This window comes from Symphalangus syndactylus, chromosome 23 (genome assembly GCF_028878055.3).
Source record: "Symphalangus syndactylus isolate Jambi chromosome 23, NHGRI_mSymSyn1-v2.1_pri, whole genome shotgun sequence".
Classification (NCBI taxonomy): Eukaryota; Metazoa; Chordata; class Mammalia; order Primates; family Hylobatidae; genus Symphalangus; species Symphalangus syndactylus.
The window spans coordinates 42,176,055-42,200,518 of record NC_072445.2 but is presented as its reverse complement, the minus strand read 5'-3'; the positions used below and the strand labels follow the sequence as shown (position 1 = coordinate 42,200,518).

Genomic DNA, 24,464 nt, shown 5'->3' with positions numbered 1-24,464 from the left:
TTCAGACAAACCAATGCTGAGAGAATTAGCCACTACCAAGCCACCACTACAAGAACTGCTAAAAGGTTCTCTAAATCTTGGCCTGGCGTGGTGGCTCACACCTGTAATCCCAGGACTTTGGGAGGCAGAGGTGGGCAGATCACCAGGTCAGGAGATCGAGACCATCCTGGCTAACACGGTGAGACCCCGTCTCTACTACTCTGAGAGAGTGCTTGATATAATTTAAATTTTCTTAAATTTATTGAGGCTCATTTTGTGGCCTATCATATGGTCTATCTTGGAGAAAGTTTCATGTGCTGTTGAATAGAATGTGTCTTCTGCAGTTGTTGAATGGAATGTTTTGTATATATCTGTTAAGTCCATTTGTTCCAAGGTATAGTTTAAATCCATTGTTTCTTTGTTGACTTTCTGTCTTGACCTGTCTAGTACAGTCAGTGGAGTACTGAAGTCCCCCATGCGGGGCGTGGTGGCGGGCACCTGTAGTCCCAGCTACTCGGGAGGCTGAGGCAGGAGAATGTGTGAACCTGGGAGGCGGAGCTTGCAGTGAGCTGAGATGGCTCCACTGCACTCCAGCCTGGGCCACAGTGCAAGACTCCATCTCAAAAAGAAAAAAAAAAAAAGTGGGGGAAAACGGCATTTCATTCAAACGGACAACAAAATTGAGCAGGCATAGCTATTCTTGTATCAGACAAAACAAACTTTCAAGCAACAGCAGTTAAAAAAGACAAAGAGGGACATTATATAATGGTAAAAGACCTTGTCTAACAGGAAAATATCACAATCCTAAACATGTGTGCACCTATCATTGAAGCTCCCAAATTTATCAAACAATTACTTAATAGCCGTAACAAATGAGATAGATGGCAACACAATAACAGTGGGGGACTTCAGTACTCCACTGACTGTACTAGACAGGTCAAGACAGAAAGTCAACAAAGAAACAATGGATTTAAACTATACCTTGGAACAAATGGACTTAACAGATATATACAAAACATTCCATTCAACAACTGCAGAAGACACATTCTATTCAACAGCACATGAAACTTTCTCCAAGATAGACCATATGATAGGCCACAAAATAAGCCTCAATAAATTTAAGAAAATTTAAATTATATCAAGCACTCTCTCAGAGTACAGTGGAATAAAACCGGAAATCAACTCCAAAAGGAACCTTCAAAACCATGCAAATATGTAGAAATTAAATAAGCTGCTCCTGAATGAACATTAGGTCAAAAATGAAATCAAGATGGAAATTAAAAAATTTCTTGAACTGAACGACAATAGTGACAACCTATTAAAACCTCTGGGAAACAGCAAAGGCAGTGCTAAAAGGAAAGTTCATAGCCCTGAACACCTACATCAAGAAGACTGAAAGAACACAAACTGACAACCTTAGGTCACACACCTCAAGGAACTAGAGAAACAAGAACAAACCAAACCCAAACACAGCAGAAGGAAGGAAATAACCAAGATCACAGCAGAACTAAATGAAATTGAAACAAACAAACACAAAAATACAAAAGATAAATAAAAATCTGGTTCTTGGAAAAGATAAAATCGATAGACCTTTAGCAAGATTAACCAAGAAAAGAAGACAGAAAATCCAAATAACCTCAATAAAAAACGAAACGGGAGATACTACAGCTGACACCACAGAAATACAAAAGATCATTGAAGGCTACTATGAATACCTCTATACGCATAAACTAGAAAACCTGGAAGAGATGGATAAATTCCTAGAAAGATGCAACCCTCCTAGCTTAAATCAGGAAGAATCAGATACACTGAACAGACAAATAACAAGCAGCGAGATTAAAATGGTAACTAAAAAATTACCAGGCCAAGCTGGGCATGGTGGCTCATGCCTGTAATCCCAGCACTTTGAGAGGCTGAGGTGAGTGGATCACCTGACATCAGATGTTCAAGACCAGCCTGGCTAACATGGGGAAACCCCATCTCTACTAAAAATACAAAAAATTAGCTGGGCGTGGTGGTGGGTGCCTGTAACCCAGCTACTCGGGAGGCTGAGGCAAAATAATCGCTTGAACCCAGGAGGCGGAGGTGCAGTGAGCCAAGGTCACACCATTGCACTCTAGCTTGGGCAATAAAAGTGAGACTCCGTCTCAAAAAAAAAAAAAAAAAAAAATTACCAGGCCAGGCACGGTGACTCATGCCTGTAATCTCTTTGGGAGGCCAAGGCGGGTAGATCACCTGAGGTCAGGAGTTGGAGACCAGCCTGGTCAATATGGTGAAACTCTGTCTTTACTAAAAATACAAAATTAGCTGGTCGTGGTGGCAGGCCCCTGTAATCCCAGTTACCCAGGAGTCTGTGGCAGGAGAATCCCAATTATCCAGGAGGTGAGGCTGCAGTGAGCCGAGATCATGCCACTACCACTACACTCCAGCCTGGGTGATAGAGCGAGACTCCGTCTAAAAAAGACAAACAAACAAACAAAAACCATTATCAACAAAAAAAAGTTCAGTACCAGATGGATTCAAGCAGAATTCTACCAGACATTCAAAGAAGAATTGGTACCAATCCTATTGACGCTATTCCACAAGATAGAGGAAGAGGGAACCCTCCCTAATTCATTCTATGAAGCTGGTATCACTCTGATACCAAAACCAGGAAAGGACATAACCAAAAAAGAAAACTACAGGCCAATATCCCTGATAAACATAGATGCTCAAATCCTTAACAAAATACTAGCTAACCGAATCCAACAACATATCAAAAAGATAATCCACATGATCAAGTGGGTTTCATACCAGGATGCAGGGATGGTTTAACATACACAACTATGTGTGCAATAAATGTGATATACCACATAGAGTTAAAAACAAAAATTACACAATCATCTCAATAGACGCAGAAAAAGCATTCAACAATATCAAGCATCCTTTTATGATTAAAATTCTCAGCAAAATCGGGATACAAGGGACATACCTCAATGTAATGAAAGCCATCTATGACAAACCTACAGGCAACATAATCTGAATGGGGAAAAGTTGAAAGCATTCCCTCTGAGAACTAAAACAAGACAAGGATACCCACTGTCACCACTCCTCTTCAACGTAGTACTGAAAGTCTTAGCCAGAGCAATCAGATAAGAGAAAGAAAGGGCATCCAAATCAGTAAAGAGGAACTCAAACTGTCACTATTTGTTGATTATATGATCGTTTACCTTGAACACCCCAAAGACTCCTCCAGAAAGCTCCTAGAATGGATAAAAGAATTCCGTAAAGTTTCTGGATACAAAATTAATGTACACAAATCAGTAGCTCTTCTATACAGCAACAGCGACCATGTGGAGAATCAAATCAAGAACTCAACCCCTTTTACAATAGCCTCAAAAACAATTAAAATACTTAGAAATATACCTAACCAACGAGGTGAAAGACCTCTACAAGTAAAACTACAAAACACTGCTGAAAGAAATCATACATGACACAAACAAATGGAAACACATCCCTTGCTCGTGGATGGGTAGAATCAATATTGTGAAAATGATCAAACTGCCAAAAGCAATCTATAAATTCAATACAATTCCCATCAAAATACCACCATCATTCTTCACAGAATTAGAAAAAAAAAATCCTAAAATTCATATGGAATGGAAAAAGAGCCCACATAGCCAAAGCAAGACTAAGCAAAAAGAACAAATCTGGAGGCATCACATTATCTGATTTCAAACTATACTGTAAGGCCATAGTCACCAAAACAGCATGGTACAGGTATAAAAATAGGCACATAGACCAATGGAACAGTAGGGATCCCAGAAATAAACCCAAATACTTACAGCCAACTGATCTTCCACAAAGCAAACAAAAACATAATATGGGGAAAGGACACCCTTTCCAACAAATGTGCTGGGATAATTGGCTAGTCACATGTAGGAGAATGAAACTGGATCCTCATCTCTCACCTTATACAAAAATCAACTCAAGATGGATTAAGGACTTAAATCTAAGACCTGAAACTATAAAAATTCTGGAAGATAACATTGGAAAAACCCTTCTAGACATTGGCTTAGGCAAGGATTTCATGTCTAAGAACCCAAAAGCAAATGCAATAAAAACAAAGATAAATAGCTGGGACTTAATTAAACTAAAGAGCTTTTTCACAGCCAAAGGACAGTCAGCAGAGTAAACAGACAACCTGTAGAGTGGGAGAAAATCTTCACGATCTATACATCTGACAAAAGACTAATATCCATAATCTACAATGAACTCAAACGAATCAGTAGGGAAAAAAACAAACAATCCCATCAAAAAGTGGGCTAAGGACAGGAATAGACAATTCTCAAAAGAAGATATACAAATGGCCAACAAACATATAAAAAATGCTCAACACCACTAATGATCAGGGAAATGCACATCAAAACCACAAAGTGATACCACCTTACTCCTGCAATAATGACCATAATCAAAAAAATAAAAAAACAGTAGATGTTGGCGTAGATGCGGTGATCAGGGAACACTTCTACACTGCTGGTGGGAATGTAAATAGTACAACCACTATGGAAAACAATGGGGGAGATTCCTTAAAGAACTAAAGTAGAGCTACCCTTTGATCCAGTAATCCCACTACTGGGTATCTATCTAGAGGAAAAGAAGTCATTAAACAAAAAAGATACTTGAACATGCATGTTTATAGCAGCACAATTCACAGTTGCAAAATCGTGGAGCCAACTCAAATGCCTGTCAATGAGTGGATAAAGAAACTGTGGCATATATATACAGTGGAATACTACTCAGCAATAAAAAGGAATGAATTAATGGCATTCGCAGCAACCTGAATGGGATTGGAGACTATTTTTTTTTTTTTTTTTTTTTTTTTTTGAGACGGAGTCTCGCTCTGTCGCCCAGGCTGGAGTGCAGTGGCGCAATCTCGGCTCACTGCAAGCTCTGCCTCCCGGGTTCACGCCATTCTCCTGCCTCAGCCTCTCCGAGTAGCTGGGACTACAGGCGCCCGCCACCACGCCTGGCTAATTTTTTTGTGTTTTTAGTAGAGACGGGGTTTCACCGTGGTCTCGATCTCCTGACCTCGTGATCCGCCCGCCTCGGCCTCCCAAAGTGCTGGGATTACAAACGTGAGCCACCGCGCCCGGCCCGGAGACTATTATTATTATTAATTTTTTTTTTTTTGAGACGGAGTCTGTCTCTGTCTCCAGGCTCAAGTGCAGTGGCATGATCTCAGCTTGCTGCAACCTCTGCCTCCTGGGTTCAAGTGATTCTCCTGCCTCAGCCTCCCAAGAAGCTGGAATTACAGGCGCCTAACACCATGAATGGCTGATTTTTGTATTTTAGTAGATACAGCGTTTCACCACGTTGGCCAAGCTGGGTTTCAACTGCTGACCTCAGGTGATCTGCCTACCTCGGTCTCCCAAAGTGCTGGGATTACAGGTGTGAGCCACCGTGCCTGGCCTTGGAGACTATTGTTTTAAGCGAAGTAATTTAGGAATGGGAAACCAAACATGGTATGTTCTCACCAATAAGCTATGAGGATGCAAAGGCATAAGAATGATACAATGGACTTTGGGGGAAGGGTGGGAGGAGAGTGAGGAATGAAATACTACAAATAGGGTGCAGTGTATACTGCTCGGGTGATGGGTGCACCAACATCTGACAAATCACCACTAAAGAACTTACTCATGTAACCAAACGCCACCTGTTCCCCAATAACTTATGGAAAATAAATAAATAAACAAATTAGTTAATTATAAAAAAGAAAACTAACCATTGGATCCAGCAAGATGGAGGTTGCTGGGACTTGACAAGGAAGTTTCAGTGGAATGGAGGGGAGAAAACCTTGGCTTACACTGTGACAAAGAAAGGAGCACAGTTAGGAGTATTCTCTATTCATTCACCTATTCATCTTCAGATACGCCTTTGCAAAGATTATCACAGTGAGAGAAATCTAACATGGCTCACTCCATCTTGCTTCTACCTTCACAGGCTGACCATCCTCACTCATTCTTAGGTGTAGGTCAAGCTAACCGTTGGAGGAATTTAGTTTATAATTTAAGTTGGAAGCAAAGATGATAATATCCCTCCCTAAAACTAATCCCCTCCTTGTTTGGGGTGCTAAAACTGCCTTTGTAAGACAAATGAAAGACCATAAAATTAGGATTCTGAGAGGGGCCTGAATTCTGCTAAAATGTAGGTATACTTTCTATAATCCCTTACTGCTCAGGAGTCATATGGTCAGAGGTCACATGATCTGTGACTTCTCCAATTGTTCCTATAGATAGCATCACTATATAGATCCTAAGATTGGTCTTTTAAGATGTTTTTCAGACTTTCGTATTCTACCAACCAACTGACCCCACCTGGATTCGGGACTCATAACTCAACTGATCCTATACCTCCCTCCAACCCCCACCAGAGGTGAACTCAGCACATGAGGACCGTTTTCCACACCCCTGTGATTGCATCCCCAACCAATCAGCAGCACTCATTCCTTTGTTCCCTGCCCACCAAACTATCCTTGAAAAACCCTAACTTCTAAACCTTCGGGAAAACTGATTTAAGCAATAACTCCATCTTCCACATGGCCGGCCTTGTGTTAAACTGTTTTGTTTTTTTTTTTTTTTTTTACCTCTGAACTTCCCATTGGCCTCCTGCGCCCCAAAGGGTACCCTGCTTTTGCCAACTTGATGCCTCAGAACTTTGGTGTCCTTGGTCTCAGACACCACTTTGCCATCCACTCACTATCAGGCGGGTGGTGGTCTTTTGGATGGTTTGCATGGAGTTGCTGCTGTCCAGGGCATCACGAAGACTGAAGTCCTCACCATCTTCCAGCAGGTGGCGGTAGGTGGCGATCTCAGCCTCCAGCTTTACCTTGATGTTCAGCAGGGCCTCGCACTCCTGGGCCTGGCGCTATCCCTCTGCCCGGGTCTGTGTCAGCTCTGACTCCAGGTGCAGCAGGATTCCGTTGAGCTGCTCCATCTGCAGGACATAGCGGGCCTCCACCTCCCTCAAGCTGTTCTCCAAGCTGGCCTTCAGATTTCTCATGGAGTCCAGGTCGATCTCCAAGGACTGGACTGTATGTCTCTGCTCCGTGAGCGTCATCTCAGCAGCTCCAACATCGATGGACTGCGTGGTGACCACTGTGGTGCACTCTCAGTATGCTGAGACCAGTACTTGTCTAGCTCCTCTCGGTTCTTCCGAGAGAGCTCGTCTTATTGGGCCCGGATGGCTGCCATGATCTTGGCGAGGTCCTGAGATTTGGGGACATCTACCTCCACGGTCAACCTAGAGCTGGCAATCTGGGCTTGTAGGCCTTTTATTCCTCTTCGTGGTTCTTCTTCAGGAAGAGCAGCTCCTCCTTGACAGCCTCGATCTCTGTCTCCAGCTGCAGCCGAGTGACATTGGTATCATTAATGACCTTGCAGAGCCCATGGATGTCGCTCTCCACAGACTGGCGCATGGCCAGCTCTGTCTCATACTCGACTCTGAAGTCATCAGCAGCAAGTCGGGCATTGTCAATCTGCAGAACGATGCGGGCATTGTCCACAGTATTTGATCTGAGCCCCCAGGTCCTCGATGGTCTTGAAGTAATTTGTCCAGTCTCTGACCTGACGTCCCTTCTTCTCCAGGTGCTCCCAGCTTTTGCTCTCCAGCTTCCGGTTCTTGGTCTCCATGCTTCTCACTCTGTCCAGGTATGAGGCCAGGCGGTCGTTCAGGCTTTGCATGGTCTCCTTCTCATTCTGGATGCCTCCCATTCCTGCTAGAACCCCAGCCATCCCCGCGGCCAGGCCTCCAGACCCCATGTCACCCCGGAAGCTGGTGGAGGGGGACGCGGAGATCCGTGAATCAGAGCCCCTGGCGCCTGCATAGACGCTGGCCGCGCTGCAGGCTGGCCGGGCGCGGTAGCTGGGCGCCTGGACAGAGCCCAGGGACCGGTAGTTGGTGGAGAAGGTGGAGCAAGTGGTGAAGCTCTTGCTGTCCTGGGAGGAGAGCGAGAGGACAGGACTCAGGCTTTGCCGACGACCAATTAAGCTCTTAAATGCAATACCACAGTCTCAGTGAAATGGTTTTGTCTGTGCAGGAGGTGCAGGAAGAACCTGTCTGGTGATTACATGACCAATGATTGTGAGTGAGACAAAGGTTTTGTAAGCTACTAATGCTGATAATTAATCATGAAATTTAAGTTGTGTAAAGAGGGAAGTAAAGATGTAAGGAGAAAGGAGACGCATTAAATAATTTTCCACTGGGCAAAAGAAAATAAGCTGAAAAAACAGAAGGTGATAATTAGTATAAGAGATGATTGAAATTTACGTCTTGGGCTTGGTGCCTGCAGTTTAGGTTAATGTCAAGGTCAAGGGTAGTGTGTTTTTCAAAATATATATTGTGACACCCTTGTGGCACATGAAGTTAATTGAGTGGATCATGACTAGAATTTTGATTTTAGTGAAAGAGAATGGAATGCAAAATGTCCCAGTGCCTTGCAAATAAATAAGAGTTGTGTTGTAACCTATACTTGTATTTCTTATTATGGGTTCCACTAAAAAAGTTTGAAAAACAGAATGGGATATTTAGAAATGAAAAAGTCAAGGATCTGGGGGAGACTAATGGCTGAGGGAATTCATGTCTCCCTGCACACCTGAAACCCATTTACTAGACAAGGTTTGGGAAGTTCTTTGGTGTATCCACTACACAGAAAGGGAAGGAAGACACCATGAGTAAGATTTTTTTCTCACAAGTTTCATATATACCTGGAAAAGGTGAGAAGTCATAGAAGCTGACTTTTGACAGAATAATGCAAGCACATTTACTGAAACTATGATTTTTAAAGCAGGAAGAAATCATAGTTCTTAAATTAAGGAAAGTGATCATATTTCTTTCTACAAAAAGGCTATCTTAGATTTTATCTTGAAATATACTCGTGGTTGAGCATGACGGCTCATGCCTCTAATCTCAGCACTTTAGGAGGCTGAGATGGGTGGATTACCTGGGGTTAGGAGTTCCAGACCAGAGTGGCCAACGTGGTGAAAATCCATCTCTACTAAAAATACAAAAAATTAGGCTGGGCACAGTGGCTGACACGTGTAATCCCAGCACTTTGGGAGGCTGAGGCAGTCAGATCACTTGAGATCAGGCGTTCAAGACCAGCCTGGCCAACATGGTGAGACCCTCCTCCCACCCCCGACTCCGTCTCTACCGAAAATACAAAAATTAGGTGGTGGAAGTTTAAGTGAGCCAAGATCGCCCCACTGCACTCCAGCCTGGGCAACAGAGCAAGACTCTGTCTAAAAAAAAAAAAAAAATATATATATATATATATACATATATACACACACACACATATGTATATATACACATATAAGTGTGTATATATATATTTGTGTTATTATTTTCTTATCCTTTTTAAAATCTTCCCTTTTCTCCCCATTCTCCTTCCTCTTTCCTCCTCAATTTGTGAGATTTCTAAATACAGAGTCAATTCTTTTTGACCATGTTAAGGAGAGGATTCCTATCAAGCACCCCCATCAGCTTTGTAGCCTTCTTTTCACTGGGCTCCAAATTCAATCTTGCTGACTCTGGGAACTTCAAAACATTTTAGCATGCAATAGCATTTCTTCATCTGAATGAAAAACTGTGTTAAGGCATCAGATTCAAAGTTCGTTATTCTTTTGTTTTCTTATTTTTTCAAATCTCACTTCTTCAGAAGAAAAGTATCATCTTGGAGAAGACTTGCTGCTTCTGATGGCAGGCGACTGGCATCATCACATCTGCATCCTTTTCAGTCTTTTCCTCTCTTATGACTTTTTTTTTTTTTTTTTTGAGATGGAGTCTCTCGCTCTGTCGCCCAGGCTAGAGTGCAGTGGCGCGATCTCGGCTCACTGCAAGCTCTGCTTCCCGGGTTCACGCCATTCTCCTGCCTTAGCCTCCCGAGTAGCTGGGACTACAGGCGCCTGCCACCACGCCTGGCTAACTTTTTGTATTTTTAGTAGAGACAGAGTTTCACCATATTAGCCAAGATGGTCTCAATCTCCTGACCTCGTGATCCACTGCCTCGGCCTCCCAAAGTGCTGGGATTACAGGCGTGAGCCACCGCACTCGGCCTAAGGGAGTGTAATTTTGTCTAGTTCTGAGTTGTTTTTTTGTTTTTTTGTTTTGTTTTGTTTTGTTTTGTTTTTTGAGACAGAGTCTCTCCCTCTGTTGCCCAGGCTGGAGTTCAGTGGCGTGATCTCGGCTCACTGCAAGCTCCGCCTCCCGGGTTCAAGCGATTCTTCTATCTCAGTCTCCTGAGTAGCCGGGATTACAGGTGTGCACCACCATGCTCAGCTAAGTTTTGTATTTTTATTAGGGATGGGGTTTCACCATGTTGGCCAGGGTGGTCTCAATCTCCCGACCTTGTGACCTGCCCACCTCAGCCTCCCAAAGTGCTGGGATTACATACAGGCGTGAGGCGCCGCGCCCGGCCCCCTACTTCCCACATCTTATGAATTCTATGCCTTCAGTTCTTCTGAGTCTGTTTCCTTTATTCTAATACCAGATTATAACCACCGTTTTACATGAGACTTTTTCCCTCTTCTTCCTTCTCCTCCCTCTGTATCTTTCCTGGATTACTGCCAACACCCTCCATTTTGGTTTATTTGCTTCTAGCCCTGCTTGTCTCGCATTGTTTCTCTACACAGGGTGTCCCACTGGTGCCCTACAAAAGAAGATTTCCAGAGAAGGTGAATGGGGGCTGAAATATGACCTGAGCACTGAGAGCTAAGTCAAGAGACCTGGAGAGAGGACTTTTGACATCTTCCCTTTTCTGTGCTTCATCAGCCCTGAGGGTTGTCTTTCTGTAATTCCTCCAGCAAAATGGCTTATAGTGGCATTACTTTTTATTTTATTTTATTTTTTTGAGACAGATCTCACTATGTTGCCCAGGCTGGAGTGCAGTGGTGGGATCTTGGCTCACTGATGTCTCTTGCCTCCTGGGTTCAAGCCATTCTCCTGCCTCAGCATCCCGAGTAGCTGGGATTACAGGCATGCGCCACCATGCGTGGCTAATTTTTGTATTTTTAGTAGAGACGGGGTTTCACCATGTTTGCCAGGCTGGTCTCGAACTTCCGACCTCGGGTAATCCACCCACCTCGGCCTCCCAAACTGCTGGGATTAGAGGCCTGAGCCACTGCGCCCAGCCTTACTGTTGCATTATTTGCCCAAAGGAACTCTGTGTGCTAGCTGTGGCTCTACTTCCACAGACTGGCAAGAAAGCTTGCAAAAATACCAGTCATACTGACCTCTCTGTTCAGAACACATTTCTGTCTCTCCATAGCCTTTTAGGGAAAGCTCAAAGTATTTAGAATTGTCAAGATACGGCTCACAGTTTATTCTTACTTCCTACCAATATACAAGAGACCATTCCAAATGGAGTGATAGACAGAATAATGCTATTTCCACCCAAAAATATGCCCCTTCTAATCCTTGGAAACTGTAAATATGTTAACTTACATGGCAAAGGAACTTTGAGATGTGATTAAAGTTAAGGAACTTGTGATGGAGAGATGATCCTAATCACTAGAGTCTTTTTTTTTTTTTTGAGACGGAGTCTCGCTCTGTCGCCCAGGCTGGACAGAGCAAGACTCCGTCTCAAAAGGCACGACCTCGGCTCACTGCAAGCTCCGCCTGCCGAGTTCACGCCATTCTCCTGCCTCAGCCTCTCCGAGTAGCTGGGACTACAGGCGCCCGCCACCACGCCCGGCTAATTTTTTGTATTTTTAGTAGAGACGGGGTTTCACCGTGGTCTCGATCTCCTGACCTCGTGATCCGCCCGCCTCGGCCTCCCAAAGTGCTGGGATTACAAGCGTGAGCCACCGCACCCAGCCTCACTAGAGTCTTAAAAGTGGAAAGAGGAAGCAGAAGAGTAGTTCAGGGAGGTTTGATCTGAGGACGCCATCCACCGTTGCTGGTTTTAAAGAGCCCAGGAACACAGTAGCCTTTAGAAGCTGGGAGTGGCCATTAGCTTACAGACAGCAATAAAACAGAGACTTTGATCCAACAACTGCAAAAAATTTTGACAATAATCTGAATGAGCAGAAAACAGATTCTCCCTTGGGGCCAACAGAAAGGAATGCAGCCTGCCAACACCTTGATTTTAGCACAGTGAGACCATATCAGACTTCTGTCTTAAAAACCTCTAAAATAATAAATTTATGTTTTTTAGAACCACTAAATTTGTGGTAATGTGTTATGACAGCAATAGAAAACTAACACGTCTTGAAATGCCAGCCATTTTACTATTTCTTACAATTCTGTGAATAGACTGGGCTTATCTGGGTGATTCTGCTCCCTGTGATATCAGCAAGGACTCCATTCCTCTGAAGGCTTGATTGAGCTGGGGATGTTCAAGATGGCTCACTCACATAACTGGCAGTGGCAGTTGATGTTGCTAGGAGCTCAGTCAGTTGAGACTGTGACCCACAGTGCCTAGCCATGGCCTTTTCATGTGGCTTGGGTTTCTCACGGCATGGTGACTGGATTCTGAAAGGGAGCATCCCAAGATTTAGCATTCCAAAAAACCAAGTCAGAAGGTGTGAGATTTCATATGGCTTAGCCCTGGAACTGGCACAGTATCACCTCAATGAAATAATTTTGATAGGTCAGCCAAGATTCACTGTGGGAATGGACTACAAAAGGGTGTAACTACTGAAAAATATGCTGCGTTGAGGTCAGGTTTGGAGACTGTATACTACACAAAGTAACGATTTTTTCCTTTGTAGCCTCATCTTTATCCTTTTTTTTTTGTTTTTTTCAGATGGAGTCTCACTCTGTCACCCAAGCTGGAGTGCAGTGGCACAATCTCAGCTCACTGCAACCTCTGCCTCCAGGGTTCACGCGATTCTCATGCCTCAGCCTCTCAAGTAGCTGGGATTATAGGTGTGTGCCACCATGCCTGGCTAATTTTTTTTGTATTTTTAGTGTGCGTGTGTGTGTGGGGGTGGGGGGGGGTCTCACCATGTTGCCCAGGCTGGTCTCTAACTCCTGACCTCAGGTAATCCTCCTGCTTTGGCCTCCCAAAGTGCTGGGATTACAGGCCTCAGCCACTGCTTCATCTTTTTACTTTGGTCCATGAACCTTTGATTTTCTGCTCAGGTCTACATGAACTAGGAACTAGTAATTTTCCCAGGCATTCATAGCTTTTTAGCTTTGCTTCTGCCAGGACTTGATAGTAAAAATTTTTCCATGCCCTTCTTTATGTGCCTAATTATAGCTTATCTTTAAGACATATTTCAGATAGCACCTCATCCAGTAAGCCATTCTTGTTCAGATTAGGTGCCTGTATTGGTGATCCTGTACACAGTACCCTGCCCTTACACCTATGGAAGAACTTATGAGTAAATCTTAACTCTCACTGATTTACTTGTCTCTATTCTTTTTAAAAATTTATTTATTTATTTATTTACTTTTTTTGAGACAGTCTCACTCTGTCGCCCAGGCTGGAGTGCAGTGGTGCGATCTTGGCTCACTGGAAGCTCCACTTCCCGGGTTCCCGCCATTCTCCTGCTTCAGCCTCCCGAGTAGCTGGGACTACAGGCGCCCACCACCATGCCCGGCTAATTTTTTGTATTTTTAGTAGAGACAGGGTTTCACCATGTTAGCCAGGATGGTCTCCATCTCCTGACCTCGTGATCCGCCCGCCTCAGCCTCCCAAAGTGCTGGGATTACAGGCGTGAGCCACCGCGCCCGGCCCTTGTCTCTATTCTTTAACAGGCCATAAGCTTCTTAGAGGAGTGCATTTTGCACTCTCAGATTCCCCAGGTAGACCTACTGTATATGGCACAAAAAAGGGTCTCAGTTAATGTTGGCCGACAGAAGGAGTGATTGAACAATTGTCTGCATATATTTACCACTTAAACAAGGTGGAAATGCACCCAACATGAAAAGATTATGTACGCATGAGGACAAGAGCTAAAAAAGAAGAAAGAAAATGTCCATAATCACTTGTGAGGCTGGAACTGTGGTTCTTTCTTTTTCTTTCTTTCTTTCTTTCTTTCTTTCTTTCTTTCTTTCTTTCTTTTTCTTTCCTTTCTTCCTTTCTTTCCTTTCCTTTCCTTCCTTCTTTCTCTTTCTTTCTTTCTTTCTCTCTTTCTTTCTCTTTCTTAAAAAATTATGTATGCGTGAGGACAAGAGCTAAAAAAGAAGAAAGAAAATGTCCACAGTCACTTGTGAGGCTGGAACTATGGTTTTCCCTTTGTTCCTTTCCTTCTTTCTTTCCTTCCTTCCTTCCTTCCTTCTTTCCTTCCTTTCTTCTTTTCTTTCTCCTCTCTCTCTTTCTTTCTTTCTGTTCTAATATTATAATGATGTGACAAGAACTTGTAGAACCATCAGGTCCAAAAGCATCAACAATCTGGTCACTTGCAGCATGGGCTGCTGATCAGCAACACTGGCCTAACCTGGGAGTTTCTCACAAATGCAGAATATCTAGACCCCATCCTAGACCTACAGCGTTAGAACTCCGCATTTTAGCCAGCTCCCCAAGTGATTTCATATATATATTTAAGTCTGTGAAACCCACTCAACACAGTCCTTCTCTCCTTCCCTTATTAAATTTAGAGCTATTTGTTTAATTGACCTTTTTGTAAAGGTTCCGAGGACAACATAGTCAGGGATGCTCATTCATCTCTCTGACAGTGCTTTCTGTGGTCTCTTCAGCTAGTTCTATCAGGCACTTTTGGGAAACTGGAGCGGCAGCCGGCTGGGCGACGAGGAAACCGCTGCAGGGATCCCGCCTCCCAGCACACGCAGTCGGCAGTTGCAGCCTCCAAGACCGCGGTGCCACCAAACCAAGCGCCGGACGCGGTGGCGCGCGCCTGTAATCCCAGCTCCCCGGGAGGCTGAGGTCGGCGGATCGTGGGTGCTCGGGGGTTCGGGGCTACGGCGCTGTGTGGAGCGGGCGTCCGCACCGGGCCTGGCACCAACATGGGACTCCCGGGGGAGCCCGGGGGTACCAGGTTGTCTAAGGAGGGGGGGACCAGGCCCAGGCCGGACACGGAGCAGGTCAAACTCCCCGTGTTGGGCGGCGGTGGGACCGCGCCTGCGAGCAACGCCTGCGGTTCCGCCCGGGACATCCGACGAGACCCGGTCTCTTTTAACTTCCCTTTTCGGGATTTCTTTTTAACAATCAACAGCATTATTTTTGCATACAGAAGACCACGTGAGTTCACTGGTGGGACTGGTACATGCTACCCTTTGCTCGATCTTCCTTCCCTTCCCCCTCCCCTCAGGGAATGATGATTCATTCAGTCAGTGGGAGCCGGAAGAAACTCGTTAGTGACTGATTATCTTGGAAATTTCTCCATGTTGCGCTCTTCCTTTCCTCAAACAACAAGCCGGCAGTCTGTATTGCACTTTGCAAATGCAGTTGCATAAGAATTTAACAAAGATTATTCGCCTGGCCAAACTTTAGTCAGGCTTCTGAATCTTCTGCTAGGCCCATCTGTGCACTTTCTTGTAACGTCCAGTTTTAGCAAAGAACCCTGCCGAGTCAGTTTAGCAAGAACCCCCATATTATCTATGTTTAATTAACCTCCATTTCTGATCAGGCTCCTCATTCTCCACCATCCCCCAGATGACTGATGTCTGATTATCTTGGCCTGTCTTCAGAAGAATCCTGTTAGGTTTGTTTCCCCTTACCTCTGAGGTTTTATCTTGGTAATTTCCTGTCAACTGACCACCACACACTGCTCCTTGGCTATAAATTCCCACTTGCCCATGCTATATTCAGAATTGAGGCCGATTTCTTTCCCTCACTGCAAGACCTCTTTGCAGTGGTCCCTATGCCTATCCCGATGGTCCTGAATAGTCTTCCTTACATTGCTTTAAGAAGTATCACTAAATAATTTTTTTAAAAAACAAATTGCATGGCATGACAACTTCATAATCTAAGACAGAGATTTGAAAAGGTTTGAACGTCCAGCTTTTTCAGGAACTTCTCACATAAAAACCTGTACACAACTATTCTTACCGGATTGGATAAAACACCTAAAGAGAAATTTCACCGAAGAACATATACAGATGGCAAATGAGCACATAAAAATGTTTTCAACATCCTTAGCATTAGGGAAATACAAATTACAGTCACAATGAGATATCACTACATATCCATCAGAATGACTAAAATAAAAATAGTGGCAACAGCTAAATGCTGATGAGGCTGTATACATGTGGGTGGGAATGTGAAATGTAGCTGTTCTGGAAAACAGTTGGCAGTTTCTTAAAAAATTAAATGTGCAAGTACCATACCACCCAGCAGCTGCACTCCTGGACATTTATCGTGGATAAACAAAACTTATATTAACACTAAAACCACTATGCAAATGTTTATGGTAGCTTTACTTGCAAAAGTAAAAACCTGAAAATCACTCAAATGTCCTTCAGCAGGTGAACGTTCAAACTGGTAAATTCATACCACAGACTACTGAGCAAGAAAAAAGAATGAACTATTGACGCTGAACAACCTAGATGAATCTCTAGAGAATTAGAGTGCAAAAAGCCAATCCTAATAGGTTAATGTATGATTTGAAAAAATCATAACAGTGAATAAACAGATTAGTAGTTGCCAGAGGTTGAAGCAGGGACAGTAGAGAAGTGGGTGTGGCTGTAAAAGGGCAAAAAAGGAATCGTTGTAGTGATGGAAACGTTTATGCATGCTGACTTTATCAGCATCAATATCCTGATTGTGATTTTGTACTATAGTTTCACAAGATGTTGTGCCTGGAATTGGTGGGCTCTTGGTCTCACTGACTTCAAAAACAAAGCCAAGGACCCTCGCGGTGAGTGCTACAGTCCTTAAAAGCAGCGTGTATGGAGTTTCTTCCTTTTGGTGGGTTCGTGGTTTCAGCTGGCTCAGGAGTGAAGCTGCAGACCTTCACAGTGAGTGTTACAGCTCACAAAGGCAATGTGGACCCAAAAAGTGAGCAGCAGTAATATTTATTGCAAAAAGTGAAAAAATAAAGTTTCCACAAAGCAAAAACAGACCCGAACGGATTACCACAGCTGGCTCGAGCAGCCTGCTTTTATTCTTATCTGGCCCCACCCACATCCTGCTGATTGGTCCATTTTACAGCGAGCCGAGTGGTCTGTTTTGACAGGGTGCTGATTGGTGCGTTTACAATCCCTGAGCTAGACACAAAGGTTTTCCATGTCCCCACTAGATTAGCTAGATACAGAGTGTCGACACAAACGTTCTCCAAGTCCCTACCAGAATAGCTAGATACAGTGTCGATTGGTGCATTCACAAACCCTGAGCTAGAAAAGGGTGCTGATTGGTGTGTTTACCCTTGGGCTAGATACAGAGTGCCGATTGGTGTATTTACAATCCCCTGGCTAGACATAAAGGTTCTCCAAGTCCCCACCAATTAGGAGCCCAGCTGGCTTTACCCAGTGGATCCCGCACCGGGGCTGCAGGTGGAGCTATCTGCCAGTCCCGTGCGGTGCGCCCCCACTCCTCAGCTCCCGGGTGGTGATGGGACTGGGCGCCGCGGGGGGTGGTACTCTTCCGGGAGTCCCGGGCCGCACGGGAGTCCACAGAGGGGTGGGGGAGGCTCAGGCATAGCCGGCTGCAAGTCCCGAGCCCTGCCTCGAGGGGAGGCAGCTACGGCCCGGTGAGAAATCCTAGCGCAGCGCCGGTGGGCGGGCACTGCTGGGGGACCCAGCACACCCTCCACGGCTGCTGACCCGGGTGCTAAACCCCTCATTCCGCGGGCTGGCAGGGTCGGCTGGCCGCTCCGAGTGCGGGGCCTGCCGAGCCCACACCCACCCGGAACTCGCGCTGGCCCGCAAGCACCGCGCGCAGCCCCGGTTCCCGCCCGCGCCTCTCCCTCCACACCTCCCCGCAAGCTGAGGGAGCCGGCTGCGGCCTCGGCCAGCCCAGGAAGGGTCTCCCACAGTGCAGCGGTGGGCTGAAGGGCTCCTCAAGTGCCGCCAAAGTGGGAGCCCAGGTGGAGGAGGCGCCGAGAGCGAGCGAGGGCTGTGAGGGCTGCCCACATACTGTCACCTCTCAATGTTACCATTGGGGGCAAGCAGGTAAAGGGGACATGGGATCTCTCCGTATTATTTCTTATAACTGCATGTGAATCTACGACTACCTAAAAATTAAACGTTTAATTTAAAAAAAGACCAAAGTCATTAAAACTGGAGGGATAGGGAGCTGAAAGGGAACAGCAAGAGAGTATAGAGAAAAATAACGGAGAGTCAAGTTGATACAGGAGATACAAAGAAATTGCTTAGGTAGATAGGGCAAAAGAGTCCTCGGCAGAACTTCTCTTCTAACAAAAAGCAGCCCTAGAAATTATTCCTTTTCTAGCAAAGAGCAGCCTGAAAGATGGAGCTGCAGACATAGATAAGGAAGCTGGAAGCTTGCATGGGAGAAGGCTGGCAGCTGCACGGATAGAAAAGGTCTACCGGGGGCGAGGCATGTCCACCATGAGGCTCCACCTTCCCTTTTTTGTTAGCAAGTGTACAGTAAGAAAGAAATGGGCAACATGGAGAAGTTCAGGCAGAGAACCCACCTGCATAATAACAGATTGGGGTGAGGGCTGCCACCCTATGCAGTTGGCACACCTGGTCCTAACTGGGTTTTTCGTGCCCTATGTAGATCAGACACCATCTCCCCACTAGCTCATCTGTAAAACCCCCTGCATTTCACCACATTTCGGCAACCCATTTTTCCGGGACTCCTCTCTGTAGCAGAGAGATATTTTCTTTCTTTCGCTTATTAAATTTCCACTCTTAACCTCACTCTGTGTGTGTCCATGTCCTTGATCTCTGTGGCTGTGAGACGACGAACCTTGGGTGTCACCCGAGACAACGAGGCTGCTTCAAAATCCCAAAGTCCGAAGGAGGGCTGCTTCATAAGGGAAGGATTGTCTATAGGTTGGTATACTGTGCAAAATTAAGTATAGGACCAAAAAGAGCCAAGACATTTCAAAGCTGGAAAGTTGATGGTAATGGTTTCCTGGGATTGGAAGGCAGACGTCCTCCGCTGATGAGCAAATAATGAGGTAAGCATTCTTCTTTCAACAGGTTTGGTGCTGAGTGGAAGGAAGGAGTCTGAGGATAATGCATAAGGTCATGTGTCATGTGTTCCTTTTTTTGTTTGTTTGTTTGTTTTTTGAGACGGAATCTCGCTGTCGCCCAGGCTGGAGTGCAGTGGCGCGATTTCGGCTCACTGCAGGCTCCGCCCCCCGGGGTTCACGCCATTCTCCTGCCTCAGCCTCTCGAGTAGCTGGGACTACAGGCGCCTGCCACCTCGCCCAGCTAATTTTTTGTATTTTTAGTAGGGACGGGGTTTCACCGTGTTAGCCAAGATGGTCTCGATCTTCTGACCTCGTGATCCGCCTGCCTCGGCCTCCGAAAGTGCTGGGATTACAGGCGTGAGCCACATTTTTGTTGTCCAAAGATGGAGATTTAGACATTCTGTAGTTTGAAGAGAGGCACATAAGGAGGAGAGAGATGAAAGACACAAGCATAGAGCAAAATGGAATGGGTAGAGGGTTCAAAAGCTCAGATAGAATATTAGGTAGACTTGGAAATGAGAGATTATTCCTCCGACTAGGGAAGACAGGTTGAATATGCGAAGAGCTAGCAAATTAGGAGGTTAGGAAAAAGGTGGCTGAGGGAATATGCTGGCGCTCTTCCTTTCACAGCTCAGCAGCCACCCCGCCCCTCCCCCACCTCTAGCAAGGAGCCACTTTTTCAACAGCTCAGGCGGCTCCTTCTTCCAGGAAATTCGTTCAGTTCACCGGCCGTGCCTCTCTGGATCCTTTTCTTCGAAGCAGGCTGTTCTGTGGTCAAGCCATTGTGACCCCTGTGACCCACACGTACACATCCAGAAGGTCTCCTGGAGCCAGAAAGTCTGGGACAACAGGAAAAGTAGAAAAGAAGAAAAACAGTTCCTGTCTTAGCTGATTAACCAACCTTGTGACCTTCTACCATTGTAACATGCTCTACCCTAACCGATCAATCAACTTCGTGACACTGTGCTCTGTAACCCCTCCCACCTTGTGATAATGTACTTCGTGACATTCTTCCCCTGCCCGCAATAAACGGGCCCTAACTGTAACTTTCCACTGCTTACCCCTAACCTATAAAACTAGCTCCAATCCCACCACCCTCCGCTGACGCCCTTTTCGGACTCAGCTCGCTCGGACCCAAGTGAGTAAACAGCCTTGTTGCTCACACTTAGACTGTTCAGATTGTCTCTTCAGTTAGACGCGCGCATAACACTAACAATTCACTTAATAAATATTTATTGAGGGCACATAGGTCGAAAATAAAATGTAATTGGTATTGCTCAAGCTTAAACTTCTTTCAGCACGTTTGCCTTTTCCTCTTTTATCTAGTGAGATGTTGAAACCCATACCTAGAGTTCTGCTACAGAAATAAATGTATCCCACAGTGTTCTTGCGATTTCCTTTATGAATTTGAGAAAAACGTGCCCCCAGTTTAGGTTCTAGGGTGTGTTTCTATATTGTAGAAGGAAAATTCAGTATTTGTATTGCCGTGGGCTCAAAAAGGAGGTTCTCTTATGCCGAAACCCGGGATCGAACCAGGGACCTTCAGATCTTCAGTCTAACGCTCTCCCAACTGAGCTATTTCGGCTCCACCCACATTGCTTAAAAATAAATATTAATGAATTTATTACTTGTGTTTTTTATTTACTATTAGGTATTTATTTTAATAAAACAAAAAACAAAAAAACCCCATAATGACAAGTACTCTGAAGGAACCAAAGACAAATTAAAAAGTTACTTTGTTCTTCAAATGGCTCACCACTTTATGCAAAGAAAAGCAAGAAGACAATTACAAATTAATGCTACAATTTATTCACGGTTGAATGCACACATCGAAATAGAGCACGTTCCATCATCCAGTTACGAACCTCCCAAATTACTCTTACGGCATTGCCACGCCCTCTGCCATCCAGATTTCACTGGTTGGTGCAAAACAGGACCTCGGTGAATACTATGACATGACCTTGCACTAACTCGTTGGAAAACTAGAAGTCAACTGTGTCTGTGTGTTGAGTTCTCGCTTCATAAACATATTTTAGTAACATAATACTAGCTTCCCTGGTGGTCTAGTGGTTAGGATTCGGCGCTCTCACCGCCGCGGCCCGGGTTCGATTCCCGGTCAGGGAACAAGTTGTTTTGTTTCCACCTCTAAATTCTTTCGTCCGGGAACGAAATCTCTGAGTAAACAGCAAATTGTGGATAAGTTAAATTTCAATTTTCATATGAGGCGTTTTCTGCATAGAAACCCTGTTCCCTTTTGAGTATTCCAGGTCCAATATGACAAGCGATGTAATTTTCAATTATTTTAAAACATTTGTTAATGAATACTTAATCTAGCGTAGACCGAGTGTCTGGCATTGTTCTAAGTAAGCGCTTTAACATTTTTAACTCATTCAATTGGGTGATTCAGTAAGTGGGAAATTCCGGAGACAATCGATTAAGAGTTAGTTGAGATTAGCATAACCTTTTGAAAAGAGTTATGAAGATGACAGAGAAGAAATGGGGAAGTCATTTCTGGGAAATTTGATCGCTGTGTTCAAGCTTCTGAAGCTGCTAGAGCCTCGGTGGTTTAGACACCCACTCTATCTTCCTCGGATTTTTCTGTAAGTTCCACGCTGCTCCAATTGGGCGCTAGGGGATAGCCCTAGAAATACCTACACAGTAATTTAATATTCTGGGCCAAAGCAGTTTCAGGACTGCTTCATCTCTCCAGCCCTTCAACCTTTCTTCCCCTATGAAGGTACAAATTGGTTTTTTCCTAAGAGAGGATACGAGAAGGTCATAAACATGAAATTAAAACCTGCTGTCACAAAACTGAGAAACAGGCAAACAATGCATTCAGCATCATCTCTGAATGCACATTTGATAAATTTACCGATAGCTGCTGGAGAAAAAGCAGACTTTTTGTTTCTCTCCTGACAAGGTTTGGTGACTCTGCTAACTGGTTCCTGTCTGACAGTATTGAGGCATGAATTTTTGTTTCTTGGTCTGTCTAAAGAGCAGCTATTGCTTATTATTTCTTTCTTATATCTGATAAGAGTTTGGGGCACGTTATTACTTCTCTTCAAGTTTCCAAAGATCATGGTGCTCCTGATCTTATTTCACCAACAAATGGAATAGGTGATTCTTTTGTTTGTTTTTTGAAATGGAGTCTCTCTCTGTCGCCCAGGCTGGAGTGCAGCGGCCCGATCTCAGCTCACAGCAACCTCTGTTTCCCGGGTTCAAGCAATTCTCCTGTCTCGGCCTCCCGAGTAGCTGGGATTAAAGGCACGTGCCACCACTCCCGGCTAATTTTTGTATTTTTAGTAGAGACGGGGGTTTCACCATGTTGTCCAAGCTGGTCTGGAACTCCTGACCTCAAGTGACCCACCCGATTCAGCCACCCAAAGTGCTGGGATTACAAGCGTGAGCCACCGCTTCCAGCCAGGATGTGATGTTTTTATGATCAAGTTAAATGAAGCAGGACTTTTTCTAATTAATTGCACTTTCTCTTCTCTACCCTTGCTCCATATATTCACAGTTTCCAAAACTTCCTTGAGATGGGACACTTTTTTGTCATCTTGTCAGTTCTGTCCTTGAATTAATAAACTTTGACACATACATAAGATCAATTTGACTAAGAAATTTTATTTTCACATAGACATAAAAGTAATATGGTTTGTAAAATTCCTGTATATACGGAAGCCTTTTAATCTAATGTTTCGTAGGAATTCAACCCTCTAGGCCTGGTGGTGATCAGTTCTTGAAAAGCACCCTCTTCTCATGATACCACACGTTGTCTCCTCTCTGTGCAGCAAGAATCTCTTGCTTCATTAGTTTTTATGCCTCTGCTCTCAGAAAACAGTCTGGTTGGGACCCCTGTGAAAGGAACTGTCTGGGTTGACTTATCTTGAATAATGCCTCTTTTTTTTTTCTTTTCTTTCGTTTTCCACATAAAGCTAATTGGATTAGAGATGAGGAACTCTTCTTCGAATGTTACCATTTTCTTTCCTTCTCATATGAACTATTATTCATTGTCCATAGGAAAAAACATTCCCTAATTTTGGCAAAGTAGGTTGTTTATTCACCAGACTTGCTACTGTTTACTCGTCAGCTCAGAGAGAAAGTCGAAAAAATATAACAAAACCAGAATATGCATCAAGACAAGAGGAGGAAAGAGAATGTGAATGACTGCTAAAAAAAAAAAAAAAAGTCAACAGCCAGGGTCAAGGAATCAATCTGTAAATATGGAGAGCCAGTAGGCTTGTACTACACTAGTCACTATGGAAAATGAAAAACGACCAAGACAGAAGTCTCACCTCTTAACACCTCCCAATCCTAATTTTCTCAACTATAAAATGGGAATAAAAGTATTATAGTATTTACTATATAAAGTTGCGATGAGTCAATAACATAATACACAAAAGCAGTCAGCCAATTACCCAAATCCATGTTATTAATGTTATCATCATCATCATTCTTCTCACCGTACTTGGGGAATGAAGGAGACAGATACTGTGAGTAAGTTTTCTTTTCTTTTTTTGGAGACAGAGTCTCTCTCTGTCGCCCAGGCTGGAGTGCAGTGGCGCCATCTCGGCTCACAGCAAGCTCCGCCTCCTGGGTTCACGCCATTTTCCTGTTTCAGCCTCCCGGTAGCTGGGCCTACTGGCGCCCGCCACCACGCCCGGCTAAGTTTTTGTATTTTTAGTAGAGACGGGGTTTCACCGTGTTAGCCAGGATGGTCTCGATCTCCTGACCTGGTGATCCGCCCGCCTCGGCCTCCAAAGGTGCTGGGATTACAGGCGTGAGCCACCGCGCCCCACCAAGTGAATAATAAGCTTTCTATTGGGCAGAAAGAGTCACCTGCTAAAATGAAGTGTGGAAAAATACAATGGGGTATGTGTGTGTGAGAGAGAGGGAGATTTGGAGGTGGGGTGGAGAAGACCCTATTTGAAGTGGGCTTTGAAGAATGAACAAGATTTTTATCAGGGAACAAAATGGAAACCAGCATTCCAGGACAAGCGATCAGGAGAAGAAAAGCGCAGAGTTGTGAAAGCTCTTAGATTGTTCAGAACTTTGAATTCTGAACTATATATAAACCTGGAAAATCTCAGGGATTTTCTCTATGGGATGGCATCAAGATTTCAATTTCAAGCTTTCTGGTCATGCACAGTAAAGCTGGAATTAGAGTTCCTCATGCATGGCAGTTGCTGACAAGTCCGTACAGGTACGTAAGTGCTTCCCAGAAAATTCCTCAAGTTGGTAGGTCCTGGGGAATCAGTTTAGTTCTAAAGAGAGTTCTCATCAGAGATCTCTGTTCAACTTCCAGGAATCTGTGAGGACAGCTCCAAATCTCACTCTCATGCCCAGCCTATCAAACAAAGCAAACCGGTTGGACGGAAGCTGTGGGATCGGGACTGAAATAGAACCAGAGAGAAAGGCAGTCCTCCTCGCTTCCTAGAG

At 44.5% G+C, this 24,464-nt stretch overlaps 2 non-coding genes and 1 pseudogene across 2 annotated transcripts; 1 reads left to right on the top strand and 2 right to left on the bottom strand.

Annotated features, from left to right (window-relative positions):
• Positions 1-5,820: 5,820 nt before the first annotated feature.
• Positions 5,821-15,077, bottom strand: LOC129473158 (keratin, type I cytoskeletal 18-like; annotated as a pseudogene).
• Positions 15,078-20,537: 5,460 nt separating this feature from the next.
• Positions 20,538-20,610, bottom strand: TRNAF-GAA (transfer RNA phenylalanine (anticodon GAA)). The gene has a single exon. It is a non-coding gene; the product is annotated as a tRNA-Phe (tRNA).
• Positions 20,611-21,077: 467 nt separating this feature from the next.
• On the top strand, positions 21,078-21,149 carry TRNAE-CUC (transfer RNA glutamic acid (anticodon CUC)). Its single transcript has one exon. It is a non-coding gene; the product is annotated as a tRNA-Glu (tRNA).
• Positions 21,150-24,464: the final 3,315 nt, after the last annotated feature.